Genomic DNA, 26,345 nt, shown 5'->3' on the forward strand with positions numbered 1-26,345 from the left:
TTCCCTCTGCCTCTGCTCCCCATTCATTCTCATAAACAAATCAATAAAATCTTACCCCCCAAAAAAGGAAAAATAAAGATTATAAGCTTATAATAAAGATATGAATGATGAGTCAAAGCTTTCAGTGACACACACACACACCTGCCTACAGTTCTCTGGCTAAAACATGGGTGGAATTGATGGGGTTAGAAGAACAGGAGGCACATAGGCCCGGACAGCACAGCCCCAGCAGATGGAGAAATCTGGTGTAGGTTTAGCTACCTTTCATTGTCCTTTAAAATGTCAAAACTAAAGAAATCTGGTAGGGTTATTGAAGTCTGATCCTGGGGGATGCCTGGTTGGCTCAGTCTGTTAGGCAGCAGCCTAACATGACTCAGGTCATGATCACAGGGTCCTGGGATCAAGTCCGGCATCAGACTCCTTACCCAACCAGGAGCCTGCCTCTCCCTCTGCCTTGTGCTCTCTCACTGACAAATAAATAATCTTTAAAAAGAAAGAAGAAAGAAAAAAAGAAAAGAAAAATAAAATCTGATCCACAGTATAGAACAACACAAAGGATGGTACTTTCTTGGGCTGATTTCTGTTTGTTTGATTTTAAGTAGGCTCCACAGCCAGCATGGACACTAGTGCAGGGTTTGATCTCAGGACCCTAAGACCATGAACTGAGCCAAAGGCAGACAATCAATTAAACCACCCAGGCACCCCACTTTCTTGGGTTCTAATGGGACTTTTCCTAGGTTCTAATCCTAGCTGTACTGGCTGCCAGGGGGAATGAAGTCCAGCACCACAAGTAAAGCATCCCAAGGCAGCAGTCCTCTGCAGGAGATTTGCTGGTGGCTGCCATCATCAAAGAGTCAGTGGGTGAAGGTGTTGAAGCACAGTGGGAACAATGATAGCCACTGCCTTTTGGGTGTCACTGAATCATCCTATTCATCTTCAGGAAGCCTGGCCCTTCTCCAGTCAATGCAGCAAAAGCAAACTTGTTAGAAGAACAGTGGAGGGGGTCATCTCCCTCCCTCCCAGAAACTGAAGCAACCAGCCAAACAGTGTAGCACTGGAGTAAAAATAAAAATATGAAGGAATGTGGGGGCACCTGGGTAGCTCAGTCTGTTAAACATCTGCCTTTGGGTCAGGTCCTGATCTCAGAGACCTGGGATCTGAGACCCACATCAGGCTCCCTGCTCAGTGAGGAATCTCCCTTTCCTTCTCCCTCTGCCCCTGTTCCTAGCTCATTCTCTCTCTCTCTCTCAAATAAATAAAATCTTTAAAATAAGAAATTTAAAAGTGAAGGAATGAATCAAAATGGAGAATTCAGAAACATAACTACAGATATAAAAACTACATATAAAAACCTGAAATATGACCTGGTGAGAGATGAAGAATTATTAAATCATGATACTGTATGAACTGATTGCCAATTTTTTCTTAGAACATAGAGCACACTGTACTACACCAAAACAAAAACACAAAATTAGGATTGAATACAAAAACAAAATTATCAGTGTTATTCCATCAAGTGTTTCTCTAACCTACTGATCAAAACCTCAGTTTATCCTCCAAAAGAATCTGGGCACCACCTCAGCACACACGAACACATTTTCAGGCCACAGTTCACACTGCTCCAGTCCCCACTCTAAGTTCTGAGCCATGGGCTCCTCCAGGCAAAGCCACCACCAACTATGTCAGGGCCCCTGCCCTAGAAATCCTCAAACCCAACCACTTCACTACAGAGAGACTCAGGGAGATTCAAATGGGCAGAAACGTGGGACTTTGACTTTTTTTTTTTTTTATTAAAAGGAAAATACAGCAAGAAACATTTCTAGCACAAAGTGAAGAGCTAATCTCTCACAATGTCAAGAGTATTAGAATTATCTGGGACGCCTGGGTGGCTCAGTTGGTTAAGCAGCTGCCTTCGGCTCAGGTCATAATCCCAGCGTCCTGGGATCGAGTCCCACATCGGGCTCCTTGCTCCACGGGGAGTCTGCTTCTCCCTCTGACTCTGCCTTCCACTCTGTCTGCCTGCGCTCGCTCTCCCTCTGAAAAATAAATAAATAAAATCTTAAAAAAAAATACAAATGTCTACCAGGAAAAGTAAAATTAAAAAGATGAGGAAGAAGACAGAAAGACAATCAAATCCTTCCGTTGTTTTTAGTTGTGGTATATTCAAGCTTATTTGGTCAGATATCCTACCACCAAATGCTAATTTCTCCCCACTATAAACTTGCTCTGACATATTATTAGTAAGAATTTTTCTTTTACACCTGGATTTCTACATTTCTTGGTTTTATGTGTATTTATAAACATGGAAGACCTGACCCAACTCAATGATCTATCTATTCACCCTAAGAATTCTCAGCTATACTTCACATTACCTTCTTGCTCAGTACATACAATGTAACAATGATGACCCTGTTTAAAAACCTCTTCAAAGCCCATTGTCTCCAAGCACCATTAAAGGAAACGTATTGCAGTTATAATGCTTGGCTGGAGGGGGAATGTGTCCTCAACTACATACATATTGGGTATTCAAGTGATCACTTCACTAGTCCATAATAAATGTCCTCTTTGTAGAAATGCCAGACTATTAATTTGTCAAAAATCATTCACGTTCAAGCAAGTCTTTTCAACTCAGCTGGCTTACATTCCCATTTTGGACTTGCTCAGAACTTCGCTCTTTAGGAAAATGACACTGTCTCATAATAAGTCTTCACAAACATCTCCACCATTTCAAGTCCTACTTATACATCAATTTAAAAAAATTAATTGCATTCTATACATATCATTCTATGTTGTGTGGTGCAAAAATAATGAATACTGGTATGCTGAAAATAAAAAATAAATTAAAAAGAAAAACAAAAAACAATCTGAGGGTTTTGAAGAGGCCCAGGGTGGGAGGTTGGGGAAACTTGGTGGTGGGTATTAGAGAGGGCATGGATTGCATGGAGCACTGGGTGCGGTGCAAAAACAATGAATACTGATACACTGAAAAGAAATAAAAAATTAAAATAAATATATAAATAAAAATGTAAAAAGGTGAAAAAAAATGTTGGCTAATACTCCCTTGAAACATAAACATACCTTATTAACTGCTGAAATTTGAAATACTCAGTAATCTTTTTTCTTTTTCCAACTACAATCTATGGTGTGTGGCAAGTATTTATATATGATTTCCTCTGAATACACCTGAGTGATTATGAAAGTAATGGTCCTTAACAAATGGTGTGCTTTTTCAAAATAAAATTCAAGTTTTGTACAAATCTGTAATTTTGAACAAGAACCTACAGGTTTATAACCCAACAGGTCCATTTAGAAATTAATTCCTTATAGTATTTCATGAATATAAAGGCTCTCTCATTCATCAAGAGGCACAGTTAATGAATTAAGTAATGATCGAATAGCCACTATATGTTATATAACAAAGTAAGATATGCTGCTCTCTTTGAAGAAATTATAATCCAGAGAATAGCTTCTTCATTCAACATCCACAACACTACCAGGAATCAGATTCTATAGTAGATAACGTAAATTAAAGGAACAAAGGAACATTTTAAAAGCTGTGGAAAGCTGAGCTTAAATTTGAAAATGTGCCTAAAACCAATGATGATATTAACAACAAGAAAAGTTAACAGGAAAACTAACCATTACCATCAGCTAAGCACTGTTCCAGGTACTTTTCATGTATTAACTTACAAAAATCCCCAAGTATGTTAGGAATGAAATGTAGAGTTATATGGCAGGAAAGCGCATCTGTGGGTAATCCTAAAAAGAAGGATTAGCACCTGTACTGTGCCATACAGAGGAAACGTAGCCATATTTAAGGGTAACTGGGGCACCTGGGTGGCTTGAGTGGTTACGTGTCTGATTCCTGGATTTCAGCTCAGATTGTGATCTCAGGGTTCTGAGATCAAGCCCTGTGTAGGGCTCCATGCTTAGCACATAGGTTTTTTTTTTTTTTTTTTGGTTTGTTTGTTTGTTTTTTAAAGATTTTATGTATTTATTTGACAGAGAAAGAGAGAGGGAACACAAGCAGAGGAAGAGGGTGAGGGAGAAGGAGGCTCCCTGCTGAGCAGGAAGCCCAACTCAGGGCTCAATCCCAAGACACTGGGTCATGACCTGAGCTGAAGGCAGACGCCCAATGACTGAGTCACCCAGGCAACCCTCAGCAGAATCTGCTTGAGATACTTTCTTTCCCTCTTCTGCTGGTCCTCCCCCAACTCATGTGTGCTTGCTCTAAAAAAAATAAATAAAATATTTTTTTTCAAAGGGTAAAAAAGATTAAGGGTCACTAAATGAGAAAAACATAAATTTGCTATATTATATATTGGGCAAAAGACAACTCAAGATATTAACATGATAAATTAGATGCTTTGGCGGGCAAAGTCTAACTGCATTTAGGAATCAGAACAAAGAGGAAAACAGTATGCCCCAGTGTTCTGGGTGGTATCAGCGCAAACTGAGAATATAAAAAGAATTTTTTTTAAGTTTACAAAAATATAACAATAGTGATCTAACATTAATAAGAAAGGAAGACAGAAAAGTAAAATGACACAAGGACACAGTTACAAGAGAAGATTAACAGGAGGTAACAAATGAAGTGGGGAAAATTTATGATTTGTAAATGCTGACTGTGATATTACTTCTTCCCACACTGAAGGGATCAGGATATCCTGTATCTTCTGTATACACACAGGTATAACACTGAATGTAGGGTGGGCAAAAGATGCTAAAAATATAAATATGCAGATAGCAGAATATCTTAGCTATAGGAAGGTATTATTTTATTTCAAATATCCAATTTGAGAATTTGTACTTTAACAGGTAAATGTAGTCTGTTGCTATTTATGGTAATTCCTGAAATATATCAAGTCATCTCTCACATTTTACTTGGTACTTTATATCTGTCACAATCTTACTACCAATTCTATTGTACTTTTCTTCCTCCTTTTTGAAATAATTTATCTTTTCCATTTTTTCTCCCTTACAACTTTAGAAGTTATACACATCTGTTTCTCAGCTTTAAGGGGCTATCCATCACATCATACCATGAATATTTAACTTAAAATCTAGACTAATTCAATATCTTAGATCTCCCTTTCTGAAGAATAGAAGCATCAAACTCAATTTGATCACCTCTCACCTCATTTATATACAGTTAGTGCTTTGTGTATGTTTTTTAGCCCTACATATTAGTATCATAATTGCTTTACACACCCATTTGTTCAGATTCACCTCTGTGTTTTGTCATGACTTACCACTTGCCACTCCTCTCAAGCATTCTTTTGGGTTTCATATTCTATTCCTGTAGTATGTCCATTAGAATTTTACAATGAAACTACACAATTAAAGGTACAGCTGCTATAATTTATTTCATTACCAATGCAAATTTAATGATACTCTGATACGAACTCTCCTGTTGACTAAACCTCAGTTAGTGTCCTCTGAGCCCTGTTCTCAACTAGGCCTTGACTAGGTCTTCCAGGTCTATCCGGGCTGAGCTCAGTTTCCACAAGAACCCTTTGAAGTCAGTCTAGTGACAGTCCCTTCACCCTTGATATCTGATCAAGTTCCTTAAACCCTGTCCCTGATGCGATAGTGCCTGATCTGCATTTGGCAAGAATCCCCCTACTGTTGGTGTTTCTCTTAGTAATCTTCTATCCAGTGATTCCCCCCACTCTGCCTGTTGGCTGTAAGTCCCTAGCTGTCTTAGCAGTATGTGGAGTTGAGCTCGGTTTTACTGAAACTTCTCACCCCCTATTCCAACAGTTACTGAATAAAATCTGTATCTATCACTGTTAACTGGTGGCTGGCTTTATTTCTCATTGAAGCAGCATGAGCCCAGCTGATGGTGGAAGAGAAACAGGAGTAAATAAATAAACCCTTTGTGACACAGGCTTGGATGGGCAGCCAAAAGCTGAAAATGGAGCACAGACACTGAGGAAATTCTGACATGACAGGACCAAGAACTAGGGAACAGTATCAAATACAGCCACATATAAGGAACTGGAGTGCCAGGAAAAAATTAAGAATGAAATACATCAAACCACTTATTTAGGAAACCGAGAAGGCAACAAGAAAAATAACCAGGAAACCCAACCCCCACACACACACTAAAAAAAAAACCAAAGGTAAGTCTGGAAACAACAGAGTTGAACAGCTAAAAACCAAAGATGAAAAGAAAATCTTGATGGCAACAAGAGACAACAGAATATTAAATACGGAAAAACAGAGATTTAAAAATCAGAGAAGATAGTATGTAACCCAGAAGACAGTGAAGTGAATCAAGTATGAGCAGAAAAGTGTCGATCCAGATTTCCGTACTGACAGAAAACATCCTGCACAAGGAAGGCCTGTAGGCAGAAAGAGCTGCTTGCTGCCTTGTGGGGTTTGAAGTAAAATATCACACAGAACAGGAGGAGGAACAGAAGCATATTATTGCAAGCCTCTTATAAAATAACATGATGTCATTTGAAATCAGTCTGTGACAGTCTGAAGATATCGTATTCCACAGGGCATCCACTTAAGTGGTGAAAATATTCCCATTAAAAAATGAGAGATTTTCACATTAGTTAAAAAAGACCAACCATAGGAAACCCACTCTAAATATAAATAGATTAAAAGTAAGAAGATGGAAAAAGATACACTATACAGACATTACAAGAAAGCTGAAGGGACTATTTATGTTTTTTTTCATTTTTTTACCTCCAGGGCTTCTGACTATAAACCGGGGGTTCCCATGACTAGCCATCTCACCTCAGACTAGTAATTCACTAGAACACCTCAAAAACCCCCAAAACTATTTACTTATATATTGCTAATTGGTTTTATTTTATTTTTAAAGATTTTATTTATTTTTCTGAGAGCAAGACAAAGTGAGAGAGGGAAACAAGCAGTGGGATTGGGAGAGAGAGAAGCAGGCTTCCCTCCCAGCAGAGAGCCTGATGCAGAGCTAGACCATGACTTGGGCCAAAGGTAGATGCTTAACAACTGAGCCACCCGGGAGCCCCCTATATGATCAATTTATTATAAAGGTTTCAAATCTGGAGCAGCCAAAGAGAACAGATATATAGGCAAGTGTTGGGGATGTGTGTGGTATGTGGAACTCCCACACCCTCTCTGGGGCACACCACTTGAAGCTTCCTGAACTCTGTTGTTCAGAGGCTCCTAGAGAGGTTTCATTACCTAGGCTTGAGTGATTAAGTCACTGGCCACTGGTGATTGTCACCCCCTCAACACACCTGAATTGATCTAGCGGCCCCCAGCCACCAGTTACTTCAGTATACAAAAGACACTCTTTTCATGCCAGAGATTCCAAGGGTTTTAGGAGCTATGTGCCAGTAACCATGTGGAAAGAGCCAAAAACGTTTTTTTTCCCCCTTTAGTTATATCATAGTCTCTCTCACAGTAAAAACTGCAATGGGCCCCCATTTTTTTTAAGGACATTCAAATTTTGCAGCATGGCCTAGAACTTCAAGATCAAGTTTATGCTGGTGTCTCCAATTTTATTTCATGCCATTGCTCACTGTGCTTGTCGTGACAGAAACACACTAGCCATCTTGCTATCGACTGAATGAGTCCAGGGTACTCCTGACCAGGACGTTCCTGCCTCTCTCAGCAATGCTCTCCTCACAGATCTTTGCTGTCAAGATTTTTCATATAATTTAGGTCCTTTCCAGATACAATCTTGAAGAGAATACCCCTGGCCACTTGGCTGAAACAGTCTACTTATCCCCAATACCCTCTATCACTATCATCTCATCTTCTGGTCTTTAAAACCCTTCACAGCATTTAGCATGACTTGAAATTATAGGATTAATTTATTTGCATCCTTTCTTCCTCTGTGGTCCTTATCTCTACACCTTCCTCCTGAATGTAAGCCCAGCAAAGGGAGAGTCCTTGACTTTCTTGTTCATTGATGTATATCCTGAGCTTTTAGAAGAACATTAGTTAAATGCTGGTTAAAAGTAAAAATTTCCCAGGGGTGCCTGGGTGGCTCAGTGGGTTAAAGCCTCTGCTTTCAGCTCAGGTTATAATCCCAGGGTCCTGGGATTGAAACCAGTCCCAGGGTCCTGGGATCGAACCCGCATTGAGCTCTCTGCTCAGCAGGGAGCCTGCTTCCTCCTCTCTCTCTGCCTGCCTCTCTGCCTACTTGTGATCTCTGTCAAATAAATAAAATAAACAAAACCTTTAAAAAAAAAAAGTATAAACTTCCCAGATGCCTATTTTAGGAAGGCCCTGTGTATGTGTATCTTGCCTCTTCTGATGCTCACAAATATTGTGACAAAGGTCTTATTATCCAAATTTACAATGAGGAAACAAAGGCTCATAGAGATTAAGTGATTCGTCTAAGCCAGTAAGTGGCTTAGCTAGGATTTGTGGGCTAGCAGTAGTAATATTAAAGTAGGCTTCAGAACAAAAAGGTTCTACCAGAAATAGAGACATCATCATAAAGGGGTCAAAGGCTCAAGAGGACATAAAGATCCTAGTATTTATAAACTTACTAATTCTTAAAATTGCTAACGCAAAAACCAGTAGAACTGAAAGAAGTAAACAAAAAATTATAGCTACAGAGTTCAACACTGCTTCTCACTGTGTCACTGACAAAGCTCTTAGGAATTTTATCCCCAAACCCATATTTCCGTTAGCCCTGTGATTTTCAGTACACTATTTTATATGGAGCAGTGATTCTTTTTTAGGAAAACACACATCACGTTATAAAAGAACTCACCGTATTTGTATACCTTCTCTCCTCTCCATTTGTTTTTAGCCTCCTCTTATTTATATAGATACATACCCTTTCTGTGTTGCCTAGATTTGCAACTCGTACAATCTGTCACCTAGGTCCCACATCTGTTTTAACATCAGTTCTTTGTGGGGGGTTGTTAGCGTGGCACGGTCCGCTGACTGTCTGACTCTTGGATTCAGCTCTGGTCATGATCTCGGGGTTGGGGGTAGAGTCCCTCATCGGTATCCATGATCAACACAGAGTCTGCTTGTTTCTCTCTCTGTCTCCCTACCATGTTCACTCTCTTTCTCAAACAAGTAAAACTTTGGAAAATAAAATAAAATAAAATAAAATTAGTTCTTCAGTTAAAGTCAGAGTCTACTACCAGCCTTTTTTACCATGCTTCTTTATGTCACTCCCGGGTTACCTGATACTCATTCTCTAACAGAGGATTCTAGGAACAAAGATCCTAGAGTTCTTTTCCCTTCAGAAAAGACTTGCTGTCTTTGTTGAAGAGTATCTTCTTAACTGGGTGTAATACTCTCAATGTGACACCTTGAGGATTTTGTAGAAACTGCTCTTGCTGACTCTGAGCTACAGATTTTACTATGGAAAAGTCTGAGGCTATTTGGACTTTCTCTTATATTGGCCGGTTGTCAAAATAACTGTTTTTGAAATCTAGTCCCTTGATCAGAATATATCCTAATGTTGCTAAGGACTGGCTCTTTTACACAGATTCAATCACAAATCTCTTCCCCCACAAAATGTATTCTCAAAATATTATAAACATTTGTTCTATTTCTTTTCCTTTCTATTTTGGGTAATGAATTCTATCTATGGTATGTATGTGAACTCTCTTTTTAATGTAATCTTCTAATTTTATTTCATTTTCTTCTTGCTTACATCTATCCTTTCTTTCTGAACAAATTTTTTAAAAAAATATTTTATTTCTTCATTTTAGAGAGAGAGAGACACAGTGAGAGAGGGAACATAAGCAGGGGGAGTGGGAGAGGGAGAAGCAGGCCTTCCGCCAAGCAGGGAGCCCAATGCAGCCCTCTATCCCAGGACCCTGGTATCATGACTTGAGCTGAAGGCGGATGCATATTGACTGAGCTACCCAGGCGGGCCCTGAACAGATTTTTGACAGTATGTATTCATCCTTGGGATTCTTCCAGTTTGCTTTCTTTTTTTCTTTTTCTTTTTTTTTTAAGATTTTATTCATTTATTTGACAGACAGAGATCACAAGTAGGCAGAGAGGCAGGCAGAGAGAGAGAGTAGGAAGCAGGCTCCCTGCTGAGCAGAGAGCCCGATGCGGGGCTTTATCCCAGGACGCTAAGATCATGACCTGAGGCAAAGGCAGAGGCTTTAACCCACTGAGCCACCCAGGTGCCCCCGATTTCTTTCTTTACTGTAATTTTATTTCTGTTCTCTTTTCTCAGTTTGACACCCTGCCATGTGTTTGCTATTCCCTTATTAATATCTTTCTTAAATACTTGTATCACAGAGATAATTAATTCAATTAGTTCACCCTTTGGAAACTCATGATTTAATATTTGGTCACAAAACTTACCTACTTTATGACCACTTTGATCAGATGACAATTCCATCACCAACTAGCTTTCTTCCCAATACTTTTCACCCCTTTTTCCTTATAATCATTTTGCATGCATTTGTGCTGGTTCCTTTTCCATTACTTGGGCTAAAAGGATGTGAGCTTTTCAAGGAAGACCACACTGCAAAAGGTGTACTTGGGAGATGGAACAGAGTCATCCCTTAGGCTAGAGGGGTAATTCATTATGAACAAGTGTTCTGCACATGTGTTGGTCTCGGTTTACAGATCAAAGAGGATGTGCCTTCCTTCCTCATTGAAGTAGCCTCCAGAACAGCTTGCTCTCTTGGTCATCACAGAGCTAGCTCACTGGGGCTGGCATTGCTGCAGCTCCAAATTGAGGAACACCGAGTGTTGCACTCATTTCACAGAAACAAGCCCAGAGGCCCAACTGGGCCCAAGAATGAAAGTGCATACTAGGAGTCTACACTGGAAACAATTCTTACCCACTGAGACAAGGTGGCTATAGTTCTCCAGCATCACCTCCCTGTTACAGGGTCCTCTGAGCAGGGTCCAGGTGCTGCCACTCCTCCTGGGTAAAGCCCACAGTCATATCCACAAATGATAAGGATGCCTGAAACAGCACATTTGTGTTCAAATGTAAGTAATCACAATGGGAAGACATGGAAAAGCTGTCAAAGAACTGTTACGGAATTCACTATTCACAATTAGAAAATGTGTTCTGGCATGCCTACCTTTGTACTTGGTTGAAGGAGAAAGCATGACAGACATTCCTCACCAGTGTGATAAGTTACCGGCATCCCATCATGTGCCTACATGCCATAAAGAACTCTCCTACCTTGAGAATCTGAAAACCAATAAAACCATGACACTGTTCTCAAGGAGCATATAATCTGACAGACACAAGCATGAAGCATCCAACCACCATGTAGCATAAAACCCTACTACAGTAAAACAGGTGCAAAGTAGAGTGAGATTACAGAGGGGAGAAAAGTTCTATTCCTGCTATTAGGATGGGTTTCACTGATAACATAGTATCATTCATGAACCTGGCCCAAGAGCACAACCATGTACACTTCTAAAATATGGAGTTAAGGGGCATCAGTTGGATTAATGTTTGCCTTTGGCTCCGGTCATGATTTCAGGATCCTGGGATCAAGCCCAATGTCAGGCACCCTGTTCAGTTGGGAGTCTGCTTCTCACTCTCCCCCTGTGTGTGTGTGTTCTCTCTCTCTGTCAAAGGAATAAAAATCTTTTTAAAAAATGTAGTTAAAGGAGTCAGTGAACACACAGGAAAGGACTGCTGGGACTATGTTCACATAAAGAGCTACAGTCATCTTCAGGGAAAATGCTATTTAATAATTCTGAACATAACTCCTGTAGGACGGGGTGTCCAAAATGTTTGGTTACTGTTCCATGTAGAAAACCTTTTTCTTTCTTCTTTCTTTTTTATTTTTAGGAAACACTTTTTTATAAATAGTAAACTTACAATGTCAATATATATATTTATTAAATTCCATTATTGTTATTTTTCCTAAGTCACTTTTATTTTTTCGAATGAATATATTTGGCATGTAACATTGTATAACTCTGATAGGCTTATATACTGTAATGATGCCAATGTAGCTGTATTTATCACATCACATAATTACAGTACATTAATGTGTATATCCATTTCACTGCATACTGGATTTCTTCATTCTTTTTTTTATGGATTACAATAAATATAGGGAGATACTCAAATATTTTCTTCCCATGACTGAATTGACTGTCTTATACAGTTAATAGGTTTTATACCACCCATTTATGAAATGACCACTGCGAAAAATATAGCATGAAGAAACAGAGACATATCATTCCCAGGTTATCAAAACAGTTAATCAATGTTCATGTCAAACACTAAAAATTGGTTAATAGGAAAAACAAGACTATTTTCCAGAAATGTATAAGGTATTATTGAGAAAAAAAAAAAAAAACAAACAAAGAATATCTAAGTAAATGAATACACTATATTCATGGCTTGGACAATTTAATATTACAAAAATATCTTATTTCTCCACAAATTGGCCTATAAATTGAAGACAATCAGAATTAAAATCTTAGCAGATAATCTTTTTGTGGAAACTGATTAAGCTTACTCTCAGACTTACATAGAAACTTGAATGGCCAAGAATAACCAAAGTTACCTTGGAAACAGGATGGATAAACTCACACTAATTATGGTAGGCAGAATCTAAGATGACGACCTCCAATGGATCCAACAACGTGACATAAACTCCTCTTGAATGGAAGAGACTTAAGTCCCTGTGATTGTGATACATTCTATGGCAAAACAGATTTTGCAAGTATAAATGAGATCCTTTAATCAGTATACTTCGGCCTAAAGGGAAGATTTACTTGGGTGGGCCTGACCTAATCATGTGAGTCTTTTATTTATTTATCTTTAATACTTTATTTATTTATTTGAGAGAGAGAGTGAGAGCGCATGAGCACACAAGCTCACATGAGGGGCAGAGGGAGAAGCAGGCTCCCTGCTGTGCAAGGGACTTGATCTCAGGACCCCGGGATTACGGGACATGGGACTTGATCTCAGGACCCCGGGATTAGAACTGAGCCGAAGGCAGACCCTTAACCAACTGAGCCACTCAGGCATCCCTCATGTGAGTCTTTTAAAGAACGTAAAATACCAGAGACCCTTCCTCTGACCTCAAAGAGGAAACAAGCTACTGTGAATCCTACGGCTGTCCAGAAAGAAATTCTACCACATATGTACAGATGGGAACCCAACCAAGCCTTAGATAAGGAGTCCCAAGCAACACCTTGATTGCAGCATTAATGCCTAAGAAACTTAGCTAACCTACTCCTAACTCATTCTCGTCTATACATCAGGACAACTGCAAATGGACTGGTCAAGCTTTAATGTAAAAAAAATTATAATAATAAAAAGTAAGAGCTATGTAAGTACTAGAAGAAAACATGGGTGAGTTCCCCCATAACTTAAGAAAGAATAAAACTTTCCTAACCATGACTAAAAATTCAGATGCAGAGCTCACATAGTTCAGTCACTAGAGCATCAGACTTATAAAAATCCAGATGCAATAAAATAAAATACTGACAGACCTGACCACGTAAAATTATAAACAACCAACCAATTGAGTCCTCTACAAAATAAAAGAAAAACGAAAATCGAAGGAAAAATGACAATCCAGAATTAAGTGTCTGCAACTTACATGACAAAGAAAGGGTTAGGGTCCCTATATAAAGAATTTCTAAAAAAAAAAAAAAAAAAAAACAACAATAACCCTCTAAATATGGGCACGAACTGTGAAGAGAAAACTCATAGGAAGAGAAATGCAAATGGTGCTAAACTTAGAAGATCAAGCTTACCCTTTAAAAAGAAAAATATAAATAAAAAGTATACTGAACTATTTCCCTCCTATTGGACTGGCAGAAATCCAAAAGAATAACCACACATACTTAATTTGTTATATGCATAAAAGCATCCTCATATCCTGTTCAAAATACAAAAAAGATTAACCACCATTAAGTGAAATATGGCAATAGTTAGCTAAATTATACATGAATTTACCATTTAACCCAGAAATCCCACTTCTGGGGACCAAACACAAGGGCACACTGATCAATGAAAGAAGAGGTTATATCACTATTTATATTTGCAAAAGACTAAAAACACCCCCGATATTGATTACTAATGAACTCGTTGAATATGTTATGTTATACTCACACCATGAAGTGCTAAGCAACTGGAAAAGGAACTGAGGAATATCTCTTTGTGGCACTACGGAGTGAATTCCATAGTACATTATTAAGTGACAAAGCAAAGTTTAAGTTAGGGGCACCTTAGTGCCTCAAATGCTTAAGCGTCGGCCTTCAGGTCCTGGGATCCAGCCAGAGTCAGCATCTGGCTGCCAGCACACCTGCTTCTCCCTCTCCCTGTGCCTCCCCAACCGCTCAGGCTCTCTCTCTGTATTCTCTGTCTCAAATGAATAAATAAAATCTTAAAAAACAAAAACAGCAAAAAAAAAAAAAAAAAAAACCCACAAAAAAACAATAAAAAAAAGAACTGGGTGCCTAGATGGCTCAGTCATTAAGTGTCTGCCTTCAGCTTGGGTCGTGGTCCTGGGATCATACAAGCATCCCTCCCCGCTCTGCAGGAAACCTGCTTCTCCCTCCTGCACTCTCCCTACTTGTGTTCCCTCTCTCACTGTCTGTCAAATAAATAGACTCTTTAAAAAAAGAAAACCCACAAAGTTTAAGTTAAAATCAAGTACAATATGACAAAGATCTACATATGGGCCTTCTTATATTAAAAATAACAAAATGAGAATCACTATATTGCATATCTAAAATTAATATGAAATTGTATGTTGATTTCACTGGAATTAAAATGAAAACTTAGGGGTGCCAGGTGGTTCAGTGGGTTGAGCCTCGGCCTTCAGCTCAGGTCATGATCTCGGGGTCACGAGATGGAGCCCCACATCAGGCTCTCTACTCAGCAGGGGGCCTGCTGAACTGAAACAAACAAAACAAAACGAAACAAAAAAAACCACCAAAAAAACAAAACAAAACTGTGGAAAAAAGATTCACAAATCTGACCACATCAACATGTAAAAACTTTCATATTACCGATGATACCACAAAGTGAAAAAATAAGGCAAACTCTGGAGAACATATTTACAATGAATAGAACAAAGATTACTATACAACACTCATAAAGGATATTTATCAATCAGTAAGAAATACAGAACAAAATTAACGGAAAAGTATGTAAAACTATACAAAACAGGTAAATCAACATTTCACAGAAGAAAAGTGAAAGGCCCAATCTTATCCAAAATCAGAGAAATACAAATTAAAGCAATAAGGTTTTCATAATTCATCAGACTGGCCATAATTTTGAAATAACGGTATCAACTGTGAACAAGGAGACAAAGAAAGCTGTCCTGTCACCTAACAACTGGTGGGAGTCGTATGGTCACTTAGACCAATTTGGCAGCATAAATTGACACTGGAAATGCTTAGTCCCTCTGACCCAACAATATGTATCATGTGTGTACACTACAGAATACTTGAAATGCTTGCTCTTCTACAGGGACAGAAAATGTAAAAGATGGTCACTGCACAATAATTCATAATAATGATAAACAGAAATGACATAAGAAACAGATAACTAAATGTAAGCTGTCATAACAGAATATTAAAAGGAATGAAGTAACCAATTTGGATAGATCTTAAACACAGTATTAAATTCTAAACACAGGGCCACCCGCGTGGCTCAGTTGGTTAAGCATCCAGCACTCGATTTCAGCTCAGGTCGCGATTTCAGGGTCGTCAGATCGAGCCCCATGTCGGGGTCAGCAAGAGATCTGCTAGAAATTCTTCTTTTCCCTGCCCCCCCTGCTTGTGTTTGCTCTCTCTCGCTCTTTCTCAAATAAATAAATAAATCTTAAAAAAAAAAAAAAAAGGCAGCCAAAACAATCCTGACAAGTTTGTCAAGAAAATTTGTTCAGTAGAACAAACTGGAGAACTTATTTCAACCTTCTATAAAGCTACAGTATCAAACAGAAGGAACCAGCATGATAATATCTACATAAGGATATTATCATATCCACAAATGAACAGAAGTGGGAGTCCAGAAACAAACCCATACACCTATGGTCAACTGATGCTCAACAAGGGTGAGCATTAAGCATTCAATGGGAGAAAAAAAGAGTCTCTTCAACAAATGGTATTGGAACTGAATATCCACATGCAAATGAATGAAAATGGACCCCTTCCTCATATCATATATAAAAATTAACTCAAAATAGATCAAAGACCTAAATGTGAGAGCTAGAAACAATAACACTCTTAGGAAAATACAGGAGTGAATCTTCATGATCTTAGAATGACAACAGATTCTTAGATAGGACCTCAAAGGCAAACACAACAAAGGAAAAGAGATAAAAAAGACTTTACCAAATTAAAACCTTTTGTGAATCAAAGGATATACTTTCAAGAGAATGAAGAGACAACTCACAGAACAGGAAGAAATATTTGAAAATCACATATGTGATAAAAATCTATTCCCCAAAATACTCTTCAATAAATCCAATTAAAAACAGGCCAAGGATTTGAATGGACATGCCTGCGAAGCAGATATACAAATATCCAACAAGCACACAAAAAGGTACTCATTAGACATTAAGGAAAAGCAAATCAAAACCACAATGACATGCTACTTCATATCCACTATGATGGCTATAATAAGACAACAAGTGCTGTCAATAAAGAGAGGAAACGAACTCTCATGCATTGCTGGTGGAAATATAAAATTGTGCACATGGTGAAAAACAGGCGGTCCTGCGGTAATTTAAAACTACAACTAATGCATGATCCAGCATTTTCACTTCTCAGTAAATACCCAGAAGAACCAAAGACATGTATTGTACCAAAATTTGCACATGAATGTTCAGAGCTCATTATTCACAACAGCAGTAAAGCAGAAACAAGCCAGATGTCCCTTAACCAGTAAGTGGATGAACAGAACTCGGATCCATCTACACAGTGGAATATTCTTCAATGATAAAAAGAAATGAAGGCTTGGTAAAAAGGTACACTTAGCTATAAAACGAAGGTCTGAGGATCTCATGTATAACACGGTGACTGACTACAGCTGATATCACAATTAAAATCTGTTGACTGCAGAGCTTAAATACTCTCACCCAAAAAAAAAAAAAAACAAAAAACAAAACAAAAAAAAAAACAAAAAAAAAAACGAAAACCAAACCCCAAAACAAAGAAAGAAAGAAATATGTGAGGTGATGGATGTGTTAGATTAGATGGGAGGAATCCTCTCACAATGTATATGAATATCAAAATCATCACAATGTTCACTACATACCTTATAGTTTTGTCAAATATACCTTAATAAAGCTAGAAAAGAAAAACAATGAAGTCTGTAACATGCTCCAATATGATGAAGTTTAAAAACATTACACTAGGTGAAGGAAACACACTAATAAAATATACATTTTGTATGACTATACTCCTACAAAAGATCCAGAAGATCCAAGTCCATACTGACAGAATATAGATTAGTGGTTGCCAGGGTCTGACAATTTTGGTTATTTTAAGGACGTGCGGTCAATTTATTCTATAAAAATTCGAGGCTTTGTAAAGGGAAAACAAAAACAAACCAAGACCAGGGGAAAGAAAGCTCTCTACATGGGCTTTAGTAATACCTTCTCCTAAAAAACCTCATTAACTGGGTTCTGCTTGGTAATCTGTCTTTTGCTCCCACTGAAGAATAATTATAGGCATTTAGTTTGTGGTTTGCCACAAGAAGGTTGTTCATCATTTATATAAAGAGAAACAGAAGTTTTTTATTCAGCTCTTGATGCCAGAAAGTTTTTAGGCTCCGGAAGGAATAGGGATGCTCTATGCATGTTTTTTGGGGGTGGGGGTGGGGCGTGTGGAGGGAGTGTGTGGGGAGTCATGGTTAAAAGTCCGAAATATTTGCAAGTTTGATAACTATATAACTTTATATGATGTGTGTTTGTGCGCTCACGCCAACTTTGCCCTATTGATCTGCTGATCCGATGCTACTGGTCTACAGACCTCAAGATCACCTGCAACCTTGTTCAAAATGAAAATTCTCGGGCCCCATTCTATGGTTTAAAACACTTCCCAGTTTTGATCTGATGCACACTGAAGTCTGAGAACCACTGTGTCAGGCTGGTTCCCCCAGTTCATTTTATCTATTTCTACTTTTCTACTTTAAACACGAGTCATTATCCTCATAAGTTCCATTATAAAACAAAGCAGAAAATGACTTCAATAACTCACACAAAAAGTGGTTTCCCTTGGAAAAATGCAGAAATCTCTGAAGGCAGAGCTGGGATAGAGAAAGAGGAATGAAGTCATTAAAGGTACAGACTGCCTTGCAGTTCCCAGACCGGCCTGCTTAAAAAGTTGCAAACATCACCTGGGTGAAATGCCCCTCTGTGGGAGAATATCCTTTTCACCTCGCAGAAGGGGCAGGAAAGGACATATGATAAATCACCCACACGACTACATATGACTGTGATTTGGCCATGAAGAGCTTGAGTTCTATTCAAGCTTGAGCTTGAATAGAACTATTGTCTAGGACATTTTTAAACAATGTCTGTACCCCTCTGTTCTGTTTCAAAGAAATTTTAAAAATGAGAAAAATTAGTTAAGCAAATTATAATATGCTAAATGAAGGAACACGAAACCTTCAGCAAAGGTTGTACAACAAAAGTTGTTACATCTGTATTTCCTTGTTTACTCAAGTTAGAGAAGGTAACCAAAGCTAAGAAAAAAAGGATGGAGGCACTTTCAAGTGAGTGTACCTTTTGTTTTTCTAAAGCATTGTAGTTTCTCAAATGGCTATCTTTTTTTAAACCAGTGGTGATGTGGTCAGTACAGGACTGGGGTAGGAAAACTCAACGTTTCCTCTGGATTCTGCCCCAACACAAAGACAGGGAAATTCACTTACATTCTCAGCACCAATTTCTTCTCAACCTTCAAGAAGAAAAATAGGTAACTCTCCTTGTACTGCTGTCTTGTAAAGAACTCAACAGCACATCTTTAAATGCCAGATTCATTGTGTGAGCAGAGCTCAGAATCTGGGAAGAGGGAGCACAAAACAAAGAGTAGGGGTTGAACTGGGATTGGTGAGACAAAACTGACTCACATCTAGTTTTAAGGCCCTTTCCCGCAAATCCCTGGAATGCCTCCAGCGCAGTTCTATTTCCCAGGTCATCTAACCATCCTTCACTCCTTCCATCCCAGCTGCCCTGGTCCAGGCTTCTCTCCATTAGGCAGCCTGGGAGCTTCTGAATAGGGCAATATTCTCAAATCTCACTTGTTCTGAACACGCCTGTGAAAACCTAGGATCTGCTCCTCTCTGGGAACTACACTCTGCTGAAAACTCACTCAAGAGGTGCCTGGGTGGTTTGGTTGGTTAAGCAAATGACTCCATCTCAGCTCAGGTATTGATCTCAGGGTCATGAGCTCAGCCCTGCAGTGAGCCTACTTAAAAAAAAAAAAAAAAAAAAAAAAAAAGAAAGAAAGAAAGAAAAAAAGAAAAGAGAAAGAAAAGAAAAAAGAAAGAACGTCAAATAGTTGTAGGGTTCTCTCCAACTAACATATACTTAGAGACTCCTCCTTCTTACTTCACAAGATGTGCTTTTCTAATGTAGATGAGAAAGACACCTGAGGGGCAAATTCATTTTAACTGGAATTGTCACCCAGGCTCACAGTGCCAATGTATTTGTTATTCCATAGACTCTCAGGTCAGACCTTCCATAAATTTAAATCAAGGCTGCTAAGAACTGTTACAAACCTAACTTGGATACAATTATACCATCTCTATTAGAGGCTTTGAAGACATCTAGAAATCCCATACACAGAGCTACTACAGGGTTAAGATTCAATCGTTCAGATCATTTCTTCACACGCCTAATTATTTCTGCTAAGTGCCCTGCAGGATGACATGCTGGCTTTTATAACCAAGAGGGAAGCTGCAAAGACCATGACATTTGGAGAAACACCTAAAATTGTCTTCTGGGGCTGCTGGGTGGCTCAGAGGGTTATGCATCTGCTTCTGCTCAAGTCCTAATCACAGAGGCCTGGAATCCAGCCCCTGCATCCGGCTCCCCACTGGGTGGAGAGCCTCCTTCTCCTTCTGCTCCTCCCTCAGCTTGGGCTCTCTGGCTGTATCACTCTATCAAATAAAATCTTGAATGAATGCATGAATGAATTTTTTTAAAAAACGTCTTCTAGTGGAGCGTATGGCTGGCTCAGTTGGCTAAGAAGTGCCTTCAGCTCAGATCATGATCTTGGGGTCCTGGGATTGAGTCCTCTGGTTGTGGGGGGGGGGGGGACGGGGGACGGGGGGGGGGGTTTCCCTGCTCAGCAGGGAGTCTGATTCTCCTTCTTCCTGTCCCTCACCCTGATCATGCCCCCTTTCTCCTCCTCTCTCAAATAAAATCTTTAAAAAATAAAATAGTAAAATTGCCTTCTAGTTTATCTGCTAGTGTTGTGACATAGGGTATATAACATTCCTCTCCACCTCAGTTTTATAATGTTATGGCAGAGAGAGCTCTATCTATCTAAGTGAGAGGTTGAAAGCATAATGCAACGAGTGATAAGAATAATTGTATTAACAACAGCAGCTAATATTAACTGCGAGGCACTGAGCCATGTTATTTAATCCTCTGAACAACCCCACCACACAGGTGTTATTAATATCCTCAGTATTACAGACGTGAAGTGTCACGCAGGTTTGCCGTTCTCAGATGATACTTTGATAGTTCAGCCCAGCACGAATCAAAGCCATCTGTGTGCTCAATTCCCGCGGCTCTACGACCGAGCGCACCCACCGCGCCTGTGCACCGGTCACTCCCCACCACCCTCCCCCTGCCTCCCTCCTCACCCCACTCCACGCCCCCCGCTGCCGCGCAAACCACGCGGGCAGATCAGCGCGGAGTCTGCAACTTCCGGCGGGCACCCAATCCCCACCTCCCTGCCTTCCAAGCCGACCTTTCCCGTAGTAAAGAGTCTCCCGTCTCGTGATCCCTCCATCCGACCGAGGCCTCCTCGTACCCAGCTCTCCGGAAGAACAGCCAAGGGTCCCGCCGGGGTCCGCAGGCCTCTTCCCTACAGCCGGGCACCGTCGCCCACAACAGCGTCTTGGCGCCACCCAGAGACCCCCTCGGATCTCCCCATCCTTCTCGCCTCGCCACCATCCCGCTCCGGCTGCACCAGCTCCGAGAACGGCAAGCAGACCGCCAGAAGCCTGGAGGTCCCGGATCGTCTCCCACAGAAAGCCGGAACATTGGGAAGCACCTGCTAGGTATTGTGCATGCGCAGAAAGAGCCGCAGGCTACTAACTCCCATAACCGCGGGCTGCGGGCTCACAAACTTCCGGACTTCATTCCCGTAACTGTGCTTGCCCGGGACTGGAGAATTTCGGAAACGTTCTCTCTTCAGCAATTCGGAGACAGTGGCAGGGGGGTTGTTGCTTCTGTATGCAGCACCGGTTTTTTTCAGTGCCTCAAAGAAATAGTCTCACAGACACTTTGCTTTCTGAACGCCAAGCGACCAAAGGAGGCAAAAATGTAAAATCTAGGTAGAAAGGCTCGCTTACATACTAGAAATACAAAATACCACTGTGGATTCGAGAAACAAGAACTCTCGTTCATCGGGACACCTGGGTGGCTCAATTGGTCAAACACCTGCCTTTGGCTCAGGTAGGGATCTCAGAGTCCTGGGATCGAACCGCATGTCAGGCTCCCTGGTTAGCAGGGAGTCTGCTTCTCCCTCTGCCTCCCCACTACTCGGGCTGATGTACACGTTCTCGCTCTCAAATAATCTAAACAAACAAACAAACCCTTCTTATTCATTACTGGTGTGAATGCAAAATAATACAAACATTTTGGAAAACTGTTTTACAATTTCTTATAAATGTAAACATGTACTTAACACGCAACCTAGTGATCCTACTCCTATGTATTTACCTAAGTAAATCGAAAACTAAGTCAACACAAAAGCCTTAACACAAATTGTTTTTTTGTTTTCTTTTTTTTAAAGATTTATTTACTTATTTGAGAGAGAGTGAGTGAGCGAGCGCAAACAGGGCTCCGGGCAAACAGAAGTCCGAGCAAAATTAGAGGGAGGAGCAGGCTCCACGTAGGACTCCATTCCAGGACACTGGGATCATGACCTGAGCCGAAAGTAAACACTTAACTGACTGAGCCACCCTGGCGCCCAACACAAACGTTTAGTACCTATTAATAATCACCAGAACAGGTAAAAACTCAAATATCCTTTAATAGGTGAATAAACTGTGGGACATCTATAAGTGGAATACTATTCAGTAATTTTATTTTATTTTTATATATTTTTAAAGATTTTATTTATTTATTTGACAGAGAGAGATCACAGCAGGCAGAGAGAGAGGAAGGGAAGCTGGCCCCCTGCTGAGCAGAAAGCCCAATGTGGGACTGGATCCCAGGCCCTGAGATCATGACCTGAGCTGAAGGCAGCTGCTTAACCCACTGAGCCACCCAGGCGCCCCACTATTCAGTAATTTTAAAAAAGGAATGAATTAATGTCTCACACTACCATAGGAAAAATATTTTTTTAAAATTTTTATTTATATTTACTTTTAAAGATTTTATTTATTTATTTGACAGAGATCACAAGTAAGCAGAGAGGGAGGCAGGCAGAGAGAGGGAGGAGGAAGCAGGCTCCCCGTGGAGCAGAAAGCCCAATGTGGGGCTTGATCCCAGGACACTGGGATCATGACCAAGCCAAATGCAGAGGCTTTAAAAAATGGGGGGAAATGAGCTGACCTAAATAATTCCGTAGAACTACATTTTGACTGGATACATTAAGACTGAAAACAAAAAGAACTGTACATAAACACTCTGGCTGGTAAATTCTCACAGGGGTTAGCAATTCTGAAACTACTTTCCATGTACACAAGGTCAAAAAGAATACACATGTCATAGATAATGATAACCAGGTATTTCAGTGTATGGATGAAGTTAAAAATAAGGAAGGGGTGGGTGGATGGGAAAGATATCAATGTTAGCTCATTCATTTTCAAATATGTAGTCATGTGTATGTAACACATCTGTATACAGATTTATATGTATACAGATCAATACAGAAATATGGATACTGTGAGGCAGATGATTAGCATGGACTGGTACACATACATCTATTTCTTAGATATGTAGGCAGACAGCATCTAAAAAGTTTCACCCAGTACCAATCAGCATACCTAGAGCTCAGATCTTGGTTTCTCCAATAGAAGGAACTAGGGCTCCTTGGAAAGATGTCTGATTCCAGGGCTTAGACACAGAAAATACAAGGAGCCTGGAGCATCTTGTGTGTCAAAAGTAAGGAAGTCCTTTAGAAACTATGATAAGGATTTGTTAAAAGGACCTAAAAGCTAACCTATGATAGCTCTCAATGCCCAAGCTGGGACAATTTGAGAAACATAATAATAGCATGGGTGAAATGAAAAGAGTGGAGAGAAAGGAGGTGATCTGAGAAAAGGACCAAGAACATGAATGTATCTTTTTTTTTTTTTTTAACACAAATGAGTCTTCAATGAATTTTGCTAAGTGAAAAAAGCCAAACTCAGGAGATACATATTATAAAATGCAGTTGACATTGTAAAACATAAAACAGATCAAAGGGTTGGGTGAAAAAGGCAGGGTTGAGTAATGACCACAGGGAATGAATTAGATTATCCATGAGCCCATACTGACATAAACAAATGATGAAATAAATGAGGAAAATGAAAATCTTTCCTTTACAGAAGATCCCAAGAAACATATAAGTAAAACAGAAAAATCTCCTTTTAGAACACCACAGTAAAAGCGTTTGCAGGCAAGACCCAACAATGAAAGTGAAAATTAGTGGCCAAAACTATAAATATAAACAGGATACTTGGGTAGCCTCAGAGAGTTTCTCCTCAAATTTACTAATACACCTGGTGGTTTTAAAATATGACCATAAATTCGAAAAGGAGCTAAGCGAATTTCCTCTGTTCCTGGGTGTGCACTGGCCTTAGCCAATCCACTCTTAAGTGTAGACTAGATATGGAAAAATCCTAAATATATAGTGCAGAAACCCCGCTGATACCACCTTAACCAAGTACTAAAGGTTAGTATGACGAATCACGTTGATATCACGTGTCACCTGATACACAGGTAGGGCACATCCTTCCAAGGGTATTCTTCCTAAAAATATATACCTCAGTCCAATAAGGAGAAAACATTAGACAAACGTCAATTCAGAGGCACTTTTCACAATACCTGACCACTATTCTTCAATCATGTGAATGCCATGAAAGACAAGGAAAGACCAAAAAACTTACAGGTTGGAGCAGACATGATGATTAAATGTATCGTGGTATCTGGACAGAATCCTGGATCAGTAAAAGGGCATTCGTGGAAAAACTGACGGAATCTGAACAAACTCTGTAATTTCGTTAATACAATTGCGCCCGAGTTGCTTCCTCAGTTTTGATAACAGTACCATGGCTCTGTAAAATGTTAACATTGGGGGAAGTTGCGTGAAGTGTATATGGGAGGTTGCAGGAGATGAGAACGTGCTTTCTTCAAGTTTGGTATACGGACAGTTTTTTACACATGAACGGTTTTTAGTATTAATAACGAATTGCTAGCTTGCTGCTTTTCTCATTCGAGAATAACCATGCTGGTCACAGATAGCGGGTACAGAGATGAAATCCAAACACAGCATCCCTTCTCTTGGCTTGCGTCTAAAATTTGGTCGAAGGACCAGGACAAAAGCCTGGCTCCAGGCAGCATGAGTGAGTACCTCAGACAGCAGTCTCTCAGCTCAGCTGACTGGGCAGAAACTCTCCAGCTGGTTTCTCAAGAAAAGCGCCAGGGGTACACCGGGGAAGAGAATCTTGAGAGAGGTACTGAATAATTTATGCACCAGATACACATGGTAAACGCCTCTAATCTTCACTAAACCCCTGCTAGCTCGGTAGGATGAGTTACTTTTTAAGACTTAGAGGGGTGAGATAGCCCTCTTAAGGGTAGACGCACTTTCCCAGCACTAGCAGCCAGGAGCAGAGTTCTAGCTCCCCGCCGCCACCTCTCAGCGCCGCTCCCTCCCACTGCGCAAGTGCGTCCCTGCCTTCTCCTCCTCGCTCCTCCGTTCTTGGCCTCCAGCTGCTCCTCGCCGCCCTGCGCCGCTCCCTCCCTCTGCAGAGGTGCGTCCCCGCCTTCTCCTCCCGGCTAGTCCTACACTCGCCTCTAGCTCCTCGCCGCTGCCTCCCTCTGCGCATGTGCATCCCCGCCTTCTCCTCCCCGCTCCACCGTTACCGGCCACCAGCTCTTCGCCACCGCCGCACCGCTCCCTCCCTCTGCACAGGTGCGTCCCCGCCTTCTCCTCCCCGCTCGTCCGTTCCCCGCCTCCAGCTCCTGGACGCCCCGCGCCGCCGCTCCCTCCCTCTGCAGAGGTGCGTCCCCGCCTTCTCCTCCCTGCTGGTCCTTCACCCGCCTCCAGCTCCTCGCCGCTGCCTCCCTCTAGGCAAGTGCGTCCCCGCCTTCTCCTCCCCGCTAGACCTTTCCCGGCCTCCCGCTCCTCGCCGCCGCCCCGCGGTTCCCTCCCTCTGCGCATGTGCATCCCCGCCTTCTCCCCGCTCCACCGTTACGGCCTCCAGCTCCTCGCCGCCGCAGCACCGCTCCCTCCCTCTGCGCATGTGCATTCCCGCCTTCTCCTCCCCGCTCCACCGTTACCGGCCTCCAGCTCCTAGCCGCCGCCGCGCCGCTCCCTCCCTCTGCGTCTGTGCATCCCCACCGTCTCCTGGCTTGTTCTTCCCCGGCCTCCAGCCCCTCGTGAGAAACCTTCCCTGGCTTCCGGGTTCACGAGGTGAGGGAGTTATGGGTGAGTCCCGGGGGATGGGGGCGAGTGCCTAACGGGCCCTGTGCGGAACGGAGGTCCGGCGGGGGCGGGGGTGCCGGGTTGTGGGTCAGAGGCCCCAGGCGTTTGATCAGCCTGCAGAGTTGAAGGAAAGCGAGCGGGGGCGTCTCTACGTGAGGGACCAGGATCCGGAGTGGGAACGTTGGCTCTCGGGTTCCCAAGGCCCGCAGGTGTCTGGCTGCAGCGCTAAGCTGGCTGCGCCGTCCTGCAGCCACGGGTGGGGAGTTTGCATGCGTGACGTGTGCGCCGGACCCACGGGGAGGGGGTGGGGCTGCGGGTAGGGGTGAGTGCGCTTTTGCGACCTGCGTGCACGCTTGGCGTTGTGACACGTGTGTGTGCGCGCGCGCGCGCCTCTTAAGTGCGCCGGGCTTCCTAGGAGGGGCGCGGTTGTAGGAGAACCAGGCAGGGTGTCTGATGTGAATGAGTTGCTCTGGCCGAATAGTCGACGTGATTATTCTGAGCACTTTGGTTTCATCTCTAAGTCATATTTATCCTAGAGGCCACCTCTGTTGAGGTGCAATTGCAAACAGATGCTTTAGCTAAGCATAGAA

At 41.3% G+C, this 26,345-nt stretch overlaps 1 protein-coding gene, 1 long non-coding RNA gene and 1 pseudogene across 6 annotated transcripts in view; 2 read left to right on the plus strand and 1 right to left on the minus strand.

Annotated features, from left to right (window-relative positions):
• The window catches only part of LOC131830077 (uncharacterized), a 46,906-nt gene extending 21,603 nt beyond the window's left edge, over positions 1-25,303 (minus strand). For 2 of the 4 annotated variants that reach the window (XR_009353069.1, XR_009353066.1), the window contains exons 1-4: positions 25,188-25,303; positions 20,863-25,112; positions 11,028-11,140; positions 10,779-10,906 (exon numbers count right to left, since the gene is read on the minus strand). This is a non-coding gene — a long non-coding RNA (uncharacterized LOC131830077). Of the gene's footprint in view, positions 1-1,501; positions 2,037-10,778; positions 10,907-11,027; positions 11,141-20,862; positions 25,113-25,187 lie in introns of those variants that run through there. The other 2 variants (XR_009353067.1, XR_009353068.1) reach the window with 2 other exon arrangements.
• Positions 25,155-26,345, plus strand: part of LOC131830049 (zinc finger protein 25-like) — a 48,955-nt pseudogene continuing 47,764 nt past the window's right edge.
• The window catches only part of ZNF248 (zinc finger protein 248), a 104,963-nt gene continuing 104,292 nt past the window's right edge, over positions 25,675-26,345 (plus strand). For both annotated transcript variants that reach the window (XM_059172443.1, XM_059172448.1), the window contains exon 1: positions 25,675-25,743. The gene's annotated coding sequence lies outside the window, so the exon portion shown is untranslated. The remainder of the gene's footprint in view (positions 25,744-26,345) is intronic.

Source organism: Mustela lutreola, chromosome 4 (assembly GCF_030435805.1).
Source record: "Mustela lutreola isolate mMusLut2 chromosome 4, mMusLut2.pri, whole genome shotgun sequence".
Classification (NCBI taxonomy): Eukaryota; Metazoa; Chordata; class Mammalia; order Carnivora; family Mustelidae; genus Mustela; species Mustela lutreola.